A 10,676-nucleotide genomic window follows, 5' to 3' on the forward strand; every position below is an offset into this window, starting at 1 on the left:
ATTACAGACAGTTGGACCGAAATTTGGTAAACAGTCATAAACCAAAAATAAAAATTAAACAATGCACATCAAAATCAGGCTTTACCAGGAAAACATACGGAACTTCACACAGCCTTGTACGATTGTTTCCACACCAGTCCCTTCTACACAATGCCTTGTTATGTAACAGCAGGAGTTTTTCTGCCCAACTGCAAATGAAATATGAACTCTGCTTCACTAAGTTGTGTCTTACTGAAATGCGAATTCTATTGTGAGATGCAAAATCAAAACTTACGCTTAAAAAACTTACTCTGCCTTTTCTAAGGCGTATTTATTTTTATTATAATCTCATGACATCTTAAACAATCTGTTAACAGAGAACACCTAAGACATTTTGGTTTCCTAGGCAAAGTATAAGTTTTGTGCTTCCTCTGCATTGGATCCTGAAGCTTCTGGGCCAAGCAGTTCCTCCACTGCCACCACCATCAGGGGCCCTCCACATATTATGTTTTTAGGTGAACATGAATGAGTTGTTGGCTTTTTAAGTAGGAACAGGGGAACATAGGAAGCTGCCATATACTGAGTCAGACCCTTGGTCCATCTAGCTCAGTATTGTCTTCACAGACTGGCAGCGGCTTCTCCAAGGTTGCAGGAAGGAATCTCTCTCAGCCCTGTCTTGGAGATGCTGCCAGGGAGGGAACTTGGAACCTTCTGCTCTTCCCAGAGTGGCTCCATCTCCTAAGGGGAATATCTGAGGCTGTTTCTGGTGTCTCCCTTGTATCTCGTTTGAGTCTCTATGGGAGAGGAAACTACCTCTACATTTTATTGCTATGTAAACTTTGAGAACTTTTTTTTTGTTGAGAAGCAGCATATATTTACATTTATTATTATAATAAAACCAGCCAGTACATAACCGCAAAAACAAAACAAAACAAACCACCATAAAACTACAAAGCACTTACAGTACTGAAAGCATATGAAAGAGACAGGATCCCTCCCCAAAAGCTATCCTAAAAAGGAAGGCTTTTGCCAGCCTACTGAATACCTTAAGAAAATTTGCATGGTGAGCCTCTCCAAGAAGAGTTTTACAGCTAATGCCATCAAGAAATAGACCTTCCTTTACCTTCCTAAGAGCCACAGTGTGAGAGAACTTCACAGAGTGCTGTACTTTGTCCAGGCTGGTGCAGCCCTTTAAGAGAAATTGATCTCTTTTGAACCCCAACACCATCCTGGTAGGTGTGCATGGAGCACTATGAAGTAAGGTCCTTCTCAGTGCTTTCCTCATAGAACTCTATGGAGAAAGTGCCAGGAAGGACTATACTTCCCAGTGCTCTATGCAAACCTTCCAAGATGGCGCTGAGGCATGAGAGAACTCAATTTCTTTTAAAAGATCCCATCAGTCCTGTACAAAGCGCAGCACTATACGATGGCAGCAGTAGCATTTGCAGGCCCATTGCCAGCTGGTGGCATGGTGTGTGCCTGCCACACCAAAAAATTCTCTTTCCTCCCCAGCCTCACTGACTGTTTTCACTGAACATTTTATAACCTGCCTCCCCTGTCTTCTGCAATCCCCCACAAAAAATTTTTGAGGCTGCCTACAGGCCTGAGCATTTGAGCAATGCCAGGGGCCTGCACAGAGTATTCATCTTGGCTCAGACTTGGACAGACTGACACAGAGGGCAGAGCCAGCACCAGGAAGTGGTGACACACAGCCCCTTCCCCGCTCCCAGCCAGAACTTCTTTCACCAGCTGGGTGCTTTATTTGTCTCCCTCTTTCCAAGCAAAAGAAAGCACTCAGCCAGTGAATGAAGCGTCAGCTGGGAAGGACCAAAAGGCTGTGCCTTGCGCTTCCAGTTTGTGAGTGCTTGGTTTATCGGCTGAGTGCAAGGGGGTGCAAGGGTGCACCATGGTGGTACCCAGGGACATTTGACCACCCCCACCCCCTTGTCCAGTGCTGGCTATGCTACTGGGCAGCTTCATATGCCCCTACTAACTGGGCAAAGAGGCACCTTTTTAATGTGGTGATTCTCTTTATTTAGCAGGGGGAGAGCAACTGGCCCTATCTACCCCCAGCGCAGTACTTCCAGTGACTGTTGCTGGCTGGTGTCTGTCTATGTTTCTTTTTAGATTGTGAGCCCTTTGGAGACAGGGGGCCATCTTATTTATTTATTATTTCCCTATGTAAACCACTTTGAAAACTTTAATTGAAAAGCAATATATAAATATTTGTTGTTGTTGTTTGTCCAAAGAGCCTTCACATGATATTTTACTTCCCTGTCATTGCTACTAACACATAGTACCACTGTACACATGAGAGGTGGGCAAAAGGCAGATTGAGATCTACTGGCAGTAGCTCTCTTGCTGACTTGCAGTTGATCGCCAATGGTTTCCCAAATGTTTAACAATAAGCAACAACAAGAAGTCTTTTTTTCCCTAAGTTAGGCTGATGAAATGAAGAAAGCTTGGAGAGAAACCAGGAGTGGATCTTTGTGTTAAAGAGACTCTGAGCTTTGTCCAAGCACTGAAATGGAATTACTGAGCTGTGTATGTGCTTAGAGGCTGCAAAATCCTTAATTCTAAGTATATGTCTGCCCCTCTGAGCCACTATTTTGCATCTGGCTCTTTGGTGAACCTTGGAGTTCTAGTGGGGAGGGAAACGAGGCAGGTCGTGAAAACCAGATCTGCACCCCCCCAGTCCATATGAATTTTCAGCTCTGGTCACAACAGGTCATACTACCATGGAAACTCTCCACATTAGAATCACATGATGTGGGTGGTGCTACATGTCATGGTGAAAGCAAGGGCATGTCGATGTATGGAAGGCGTTAAAGCAACCTCTGAAAACAACAGTAATGCTTAAACCAGACTTGAGATGTCTACCATGGTATAGCAAATAGCAGATATAAGACGTAATTGAGGATAGATTTTCTTTTTCCAAATAACCTGCTCTCACTATAAAATAAGCTCTTGTTTCACAAATGTGCAGGATAGATATGATAGATGAGCACATCCCAGAAGTTATAGTAGAAAATATGGTTGTTTAAACTGGGTTTTTAAAAAATGACCTAATTTTTAGTCTATCACAAGAACATATGTGGTTGCTGCGCAAAAAAAAAGGCTACCAGACTTTCATGCTCCATCAAGTACTATGTCCAGATTGCAGCTCCTATTGCAAAAACATAATGGATGGGGTTTAAATTTGTTAATTAACAGAAACAACTCCACATTTATTTTCAATACCAATAATTGACAATAACTTAGTACTACAACAACAACAAAACTCAGTGGATGCCCTGCCGTGTCCTTCCTTCCCTCTCCCCCATTCAAATATTTCTAGATCTAGAGATTTTCTTTAAAATAAAGGAACATCTGGACTACAAGGGAACATACAACAGATAGGTTGATATTAACAGAGGATATAAAGCAAAATCAGACTAAGAAAGGCTCAAGAACAGTGAGATCTGGGTAAATTAAGATGTTACTCTTCTCCAACTTTATTTATTTATTGTTAAATTTTTATACCGCCTTTCATTAAAATAATCTCAAGGTGGTTTACAAAACATTTAACACAATATCTTATCACAGCAAGAGATATTTTCCCTGCAATCAATTTGAGATGAGTCTGGAATTGAAGCCATGGTCTGATATAGATCTCATTCACTTGAATGAGATCACTGTAATTTCTGCAATCTTACCAGGAATCCATAAAAACATTTTCAACTGACTGAAAAGTCATCCCTGATTAATTAGACAACTTTTATTTTTAATTTTAAAAAATAACTTTAATTTTAAAAAATAAAATTATTTTAATAAACATTATATATATATATATATACACACACACACACACACACACATTAAAGCTGCATATGATAGACAGGTGAGGCATTCCTCCTTCACTCTCAGAGAATGCCTCTCTCAAGATGACACCTTCTCAATTAGAATTGATTTGATGGGTCAACTAAAATGTCTTTGTGTGTGCGACAGAACTGTGCTTAGATCTTCAACTATGGAGGTAAGTAGTCCTATTGCTGAACACAGGGTGCTCAAAGTTGCAGCAAGACCTTGGGTTCAAATTGGCTCATGGCTGTGAATTCTTATTTGCTTCAATGGGAAGCAGACTAGTATAATGGACCTCTGCAGTCTAAACCTAGCACTGTTTGCAAACCTTGCCCTCTCAGCTAGGGGAAGGCAAAAGCATCACACAACTAGGGGAAGACAAAAGTGTCACCTTATTTATACAGCTTCCATGAAAGGCAGATATTTTAAAAGGCATTACCAAAAGTGTGCTCTTCATACCTAGCCCTTTGAGTCTTTGCAGTGCTACTGCTTGAGCTCCAGCGCTGTTCTAAACCCTTACCTACTACAACACCGGAGAACAAGCAACAAGACACCACTCTTTTCTGAACTGTTCACATTAAACAAGGTGGAATTCTGCTGAAGTTCTGCACTTCTCTCCCAGAGGACAGGAAGGCTGTACCAAGACCTTGCAGCTAAATGGACACAATTCATTTCATACAATAAAAAGCCTGACCATAATAGCAAAAAATGAAGAAAGTATATAAAACCCAAGGAGCAACTGATCTGGCCCAGTAGGAAAACAACAAACAGAGACATTCAAACCAATTCGAACAACTTTGCCCCAGCACGCAAGCATTTGAATGAGAGAAAGATACTACTGTAAAAGTGGGAGGAAGAGAATTAAGATCACACTGTTGCTCCTCCCAAATGAAATGTCGATTATTTCATCAGAAATAAACAATTTTTTGGTCAAGATGGCCTTGTGGACAAATGAGGGTAAAATCATTTTTGCTCGGGCAAGCAAAGAAGCGAGCCTTTGCCCGCCGTCCCCCGCATCCCACCCCGCCACAGGCATCCCCGCTGGCTAATCGGAAGTCAGTTCTTTTAGGACAAATCCTCCCTTTGCACCAACCACAGCCGCACAAGGGTGCAGCACCACAACCAGCTAGATTTCCATTACCTGCACACCACTGACTATGCTGTTCTCAGCAATACCATCTTAGCCTAGCAGAAAGTGATGGGCTACCATGGCGACTTCTGAGTGTCTCATCATCAGCTCGGATTTAGTCACTCCGTGTTATTCCAGGAGAGCATCGCAAAAAAGCTGTTGCCATTGTCCGTATTCTACCGCAGTCAGGAAGCAGGGATCAGGTTCGCGACTCAATGCAGCGACCTGAAAGCCCTGGGTCTCTCCCTTCCCCGGACGGATCTCTTGAAACACACGAAGTATCCCCAAGCCCCCAACCCGCTTCCATCAAGAGCACGCCGACCGAGTCCCCTCTCCTTCCTCCTCGGGCATAAGAGCCTCCACTAGGTATTTTGTGCTCAGGGGGAAGGAAACAGACCAAGAGAAAAGGCTGATCTCCACCGCTGGGGGATCGCTCCGGGCTGCTTGCTTTTCATGCCTCTCGCCTGTGAGATGACAGACAGTGCGTGGAAATGTGGACTGGAGTCGCGCATGCATGCTGGCCCTGCTCTCTCCTCCGCTCCCACCCACGACATTTCCCCGATGTTGCATGCAATCGTGTGGCTCGAGGGTTGCGTTTTTGCTGCCGCTGGCCAAGCTCGCCTAGCCGCCGCCCCCCCCCCTTCCCAAACCTCGGTTTCCTTCCTCCCCAGGATGCTGCTGCTTGTGGGGCATCTCTCACCGAAGCCACGCCACCGCAGGCTGCTAAGAACAGCCAGCCGGCCGGCCAACCTGCCCGCGAAAGGAGAGAAGCAGAGCAGCTCCGCGCGACCCGGCCGCAAACCAACCCGCGCAAACAGCAGCAGAAGCCTCGCTGTGCCTCTCAAGCCGCCGGCGGCGGCGGCGCTTGTGTATCCGGCCAGCTGCCGCCGGCCCGCGCGAACCAGGCGCCTTGGGCTTGCCTTGCTCCTTTTGCCAGAGCTTCCCGCCCACCGCTTTGGCGGAGCTGCGCGCGCGCGCTGCCTTTCTGACAGCCACGCCGCCCCCACCGCGAGCCCCCCGCCCGCCCCCACCTGCTCAGTCCCGCCGCCGAGCCTCAGGTACGGGGAAAGCCGGCAGGAGGGGGGAGAGCGAGACTCACGCTGCGGAAGAGACCACCAGCGGCAGCAGCAGCGGCAGCCCGGCGCGGCGAGGGGAGGAGGTGTGCGCGCGCTCTCTTTCCCCACTGCAAAGCCCCCTCCCTCCTGGCTGAGGCAGCCTAGCCTGCAAAGCCCCCCCACCCAGCAACTCCATGCTGCTGCAAAGCTCCACCACAGCCCCCGAACGCTGCAGAGCTCCACCCCGCGGCACCCGGCAAAGTCCCCCGACGCTGGTGCACGGCGCCGAGCGGAAAGCCGCGCAAATGCCGTTTCCCTTCTGGCTGCTAGAGCCTTGCAGAAGAACTGCGGCGAGCACGTTCGGAAGCCCCCGCTAGCGCCGGCAAGCAACTGCGCCCTGCAGAGTGCCACGTCCTGCTGCTCACCGAACGGCAAGCCTGGATTGTGAAGTGGGCTATGGTTATTCGCTGGTAAGCGAAAGGCACTCTGCACATGCTTAGAATCACTCCCATCTTCCATGACTTCAGGCAGGCCAGAGGTGACACCTGTGAAGACTGATTTGGGGACTAAGCACTGGGCTGGCCGCCCACCCAAACCCCCAGGCTCATTTGTGGAAAGCTCAATTTTACAAACTCTCCACTAACATTCTCTGTTTCACTATGCAAGCTTTAAACACACTGCAGAATTCCAACCCAATAATGTACAGCTCAGTTCTCTCTACATAATGAGAATTCTGGCCAACACACACACACACACACACACACACACACACACACACACACACAATGCCCCCCCCAAACTCAGCTATTTGTACCCCTGAATTTCCCTCCCACACACACACTGTGCCACCAAACAGAGGTGCACCTAGGTAATTTTGGAGCCTGGACCTAAAGGTCTTTGGAGCCGCCCCCCCAACCGCCCCCCCCCCCAGTTAAGCATCATCCCCCCTACACACACACACACACAGAGTATTTTTATCACGTGGGTTCTTGAGGGCACAAATAGCAACTGAACTCACAAGAATGTAAGAATATAAAATAGGTATGTTAATGCAAATATGCATTAGCAGAAACATTTCAACACCTAAATTAACATATTCCCATTCCACATATTTCTTTCCCCACTCCTCCCTCTGTCTCTAAAGCATCCGGCTCAGTTCACAAGCATACTTGGCAGTCCAGGGGCGGTGCAGCACAGTGACCACACCACCACCCAGGACAGACTAAAGAGGAGGGGGCAGGGGGGCCAGGAGATGTGGAGGCCCTGGACTTCAGCCCTGCCTGAAGTCCGGGGGTGGGTAAGAGTGCCTCTGCACCCAAACCCACCTATTGGTACCCCTGAATTTAATACACCAATAAAAGCCTACAAATGTAAATAGCCCTCTGCAGAGTTAAGACTCCCCAGTCTTAAGTTCCCAACTATTCACCAGCCTGATAAAAGCCTCTAGATCCCTCGCCAGTTATACATACCAAAGCCCCCTGACCATTTTGCAGAATGCTGTGCCCAGCCCCGGCTCCCATCCCATCCCCAGGATGTAGCTGAATTTGGGTTTATGGAGTAACCATTCATAGTAGCTGTCAAAGGCAGTTTCCATTAATGGTCTTGCCCCCACCCCCATTCCTTTTCTTGTGCCGGGTCCTGTTTTTGTGGCAAATGAAGAGATTTGGTTGTGTCCGGGGGTGGGTGGGTTTGTTTTTAATGGTGAAAGTCTCGCTCTCCGTGTGTATGCACATGCCCCTGGGAAGGGCTGCATGGGTGGCTGGCGGCGGCACCAACAACAGCCGCCCACATCCCCCATTAAAACTGCTCTCCCCCATATCTCTGTCTCTTTTCAGCTCAGTGGTTTGATTGACAGAAAACCTTTCAAAGGCCGCCCACGCACACGCTCGCGCACAGACACACACACAGACACGTTTCTCTGAAAGAGCTTGGGAGATGGTGGTGAAGGCGAGAAAAACCATGAATGAAATATTCAGGCTGCAGAAGTGCCCAGAAGCAAGAGAAGGCCAGGGAGACAGGCGGGGTGGGGGAAGAACCAGCTCCCTGGAGAACAGGAGCAGCATTTGGAGATATCTCTTTTCTCTTCTAGGCAGCAACAGTCTCATCAACAGTATATCTTATTCTGCATGAAAGACCAATGCATGCACACCACAGAGACACAACCCAAATACATTGCCGCATACAACATTGCTGGTGAATGCCCAAAGAAAAGGTTAGATGTGTTAGAGAGCTTGGAGGAGAGATTTCTTTATCTACCCCAGCTGCAACAGAAATAAACAGTTAAGGAGAGCACTGCTAATTAATATTCTCTGGAGACATGGAGTCAAAGTTCTAAATAAAGTAGTTTATTTAGGAAACCTATCAGGGAGACAGATAAGGCCTACATGCCTGATTGCTTACTTCATACAGGAAGGGGGAAGGGAGAAGAACAAAGTATCTTTCTCCAGGTGAGAGAATGAAACCTGAGACTATCAGTCTGAGGGAAGGAATTCCCTTGCTCACTATCTCTACCGGTGGTCATTAGGGTTTCTGGTGCTAAGAGTCAATGCCATCAGGAGCTGCATCTCCAACAACCCTTCTAATTGTCTCGTACACTGATCCACGACTCCCATCTTCTCTTAAAGAATCTGGAACCGCTCTCTTCGCAGCAGGTTGGTCAGTCCTTTGGCTACCATGCAGAGGTGCTCTTACCCCTGGACTTCAGGGCTGAAATCCAGGGCTTCCACAGCCCCTAGGGCCCCTCAAACCATCTTTAGTCTGTCCTGGGTGTTGTGGTCGCCCGGCGGAGTATGATGATGCTTAATTTGCCGGTGGCATGGGGCGGGGGGGGCGTGCTGCAAAGGCCCTTAGGTCCAAGCTCAAAAATTACCTAGGTGCACCTCTGCAACCATGTCTTGAGTTGGGAAGTACTTCAGCTTAACTAGCCCACTCTCTTGTGACTCTCAAACATAGTGGTGCTTTGCAACTATGTGCTTTATCCAAGACATAGTCCTTTCCATCAGAGAGAGCTGGATACACCCTTGGTTGTCCGCAAACATCTTAGTTGGCTTTAACTCATCAAATCCCAAAGTCTAACTGTGACTTGCGTAGCCATGTGGCTTCTTGACATGCTTGGCCAGCTGATAGGTACTCTGCTTCTGTGGATGAAAGCACAACAATTGACTGCTTCCGGCTAGTCCAACTGATGGCTCCACCTCCACAGAAAAACAGGTGTCTGCTTGCAAACTTGCGATCAGTTCTGTCTTCAGCCCAGTCTGCGTCCATGTATCCCACTAGTCTGGGGTTGCTGTTTGCTGGTATCATATGTTTAAAGTGTGCTGTACCCTTCAGGTATCTTCCCAGCCTTATGCTGCGGTCCAGTCATTCTTGGTTGGCTACTAATCTGGATTTGTAGCACTCAGTGTCTCCTGCATTGTATTTGGTTTTGAAGACCTCTTGACATCCAACTGACTTTCTTCCAGCCAGTAGTTCCATGAGTGTCCAAGTTTTATTTTTGTGTAGAGATTCTATCTTTTCTTCTGCAGCTTTTCTCTAACTTTTAGTTTCACATGTTGGCAGTCTTTCAGTGTCTTACCATGTGCAAGATTCCTGGTCTCTTGCTTTCTGGCCATGTAGGAGAGTCTCCTGCAGGGGCGTAGCTAGCCCGCCGGCAGCTCGTGTGCGGCCGCGGCAGGCGCCCCATAGCCCTGCCCCCTGCGTCTGACATCAGACGCAGGGGATAGCCACGCCCCCGCATCTGATGTCAGATGTGGGGGGAGTGGTCTGGCTCCCGAACGGAGCCTTGAGGCTCTGTTCGGGGGAAGCTGCAGCAGCACATGGCCCCTTCAGCAGTTAGAGGAAGGCTGGTGATGCATTCGCAGCGCAGCCCAGGAGCGGCTCTTCACTGCAGGGAAGAGCCGCTTCTGGGCTGCGTTGCGAACGCAGCACCAGTCTTAGCTCCTGAAGGGGCTGCGCGGCCCCCGCTCGGGAGCTAAACTACTGCCCCCGCGTCTAACGTCAGACGCGGGAGGGGGGTGTCAGGGCCGCGAATGGCAGCTCCTGATTGGGCACGGCCTGGGTTCTTTGAACCCGTTTGCCCAATGATAGCTCTGCCCCTGGTCTCCTGGGTGGAACCCCTTTGTTGGGTTTTTGTGAGCGTCTCACTTCTGGCTCAACTTCTGCTTCCCCTTCTGGTTCACTGGTTAGCTGAAAAAGTGTGCTGTTGATTTGGTGTTGACTCCTGGCGACCACAGAGCCTTGAGGTTGTCTTTGGTAGAATACAGGAGGGGTAGCTCTAGCTTGTGGTTGCCATTGCTAGACAACAGTCTATACAAAAGAGTAATTGGGAAACTTCTGTACATAGCAACTATCACAAGGCCATGCATGTTGGAAGTGAAGGACTTTGCACTGTCTCATGTCTCAGTGACAGAGGGGGACAGACTAGTGAGTCAGAGGGCTAGAGAGGTCAAGACATTGGTCATCCCTTCTCTACTGCTCTGACACTATCCATTTGGTATGTAGATTGCTATTCTTAGGGACTTTCTTTCTTCCTGCCTGGCCAGGCCACTTCCTCCTCCTTCTTCTTTCCTTTCTTCTTCCTTGCAACATGCAAGCTCCTCTCTCGCTGCACCATGTGTGCAGAGATGCAGAATCCATCTGCATCCAGCTAGCTAGCTAGATTAGAGATCCCATCT

The 10,676-nt window shown here is 48.3% G+C and overlaps 1 protein-coding gene across 12 annotated transcripts in view; it reads right to left on the minus strand.

The window, feature by feature from the left end:
- PTPN5 (protein tyrosine phosphatase non-receptor type 5) overlaps positions 1-6,159 on the minus strand; it is a 137,561-nt gene extending 131,402 nt beyond the window's left edge. For 3 of the 12 annotated variants that reach the window (XM_053267470.1, XM_053267436.1, XM_053267444.1), the window contains exon 1: positions 5,649-5,899. The gene's annotated coding sequence lies outside the window, so the exon portion shown is untranslated. Of the gene's footprint in view, positions 1-4,960; positions 5,314-5,648; positions 5,904-5,979; positions 5,999-6,047 lie in introns of those variants that run through there. The other 9 variants (XM_053267451.1, XM_053267460.1, XM_053267490.1 and 6 more) reach the window with 9 other exon arrangements.
- Positions 6,160-10,676: the final 4,517 nt, after the last annotated feature.

This window comes from Hemicordylus capensis, chromosome 1 (genome assembly GCF_027244095.1).
Source record: "Hemicordylus capensis ecotype Gifberg chromosome 1, rHemCap1.1.pri, whole genome shotgun sequence".
Lineage (NCBI taxonomy): Eukaryota > Metazoa > Chordata > Lepidosauria > Squamata > Cordylidae > Hemicordylus > Hemicordylus capensis.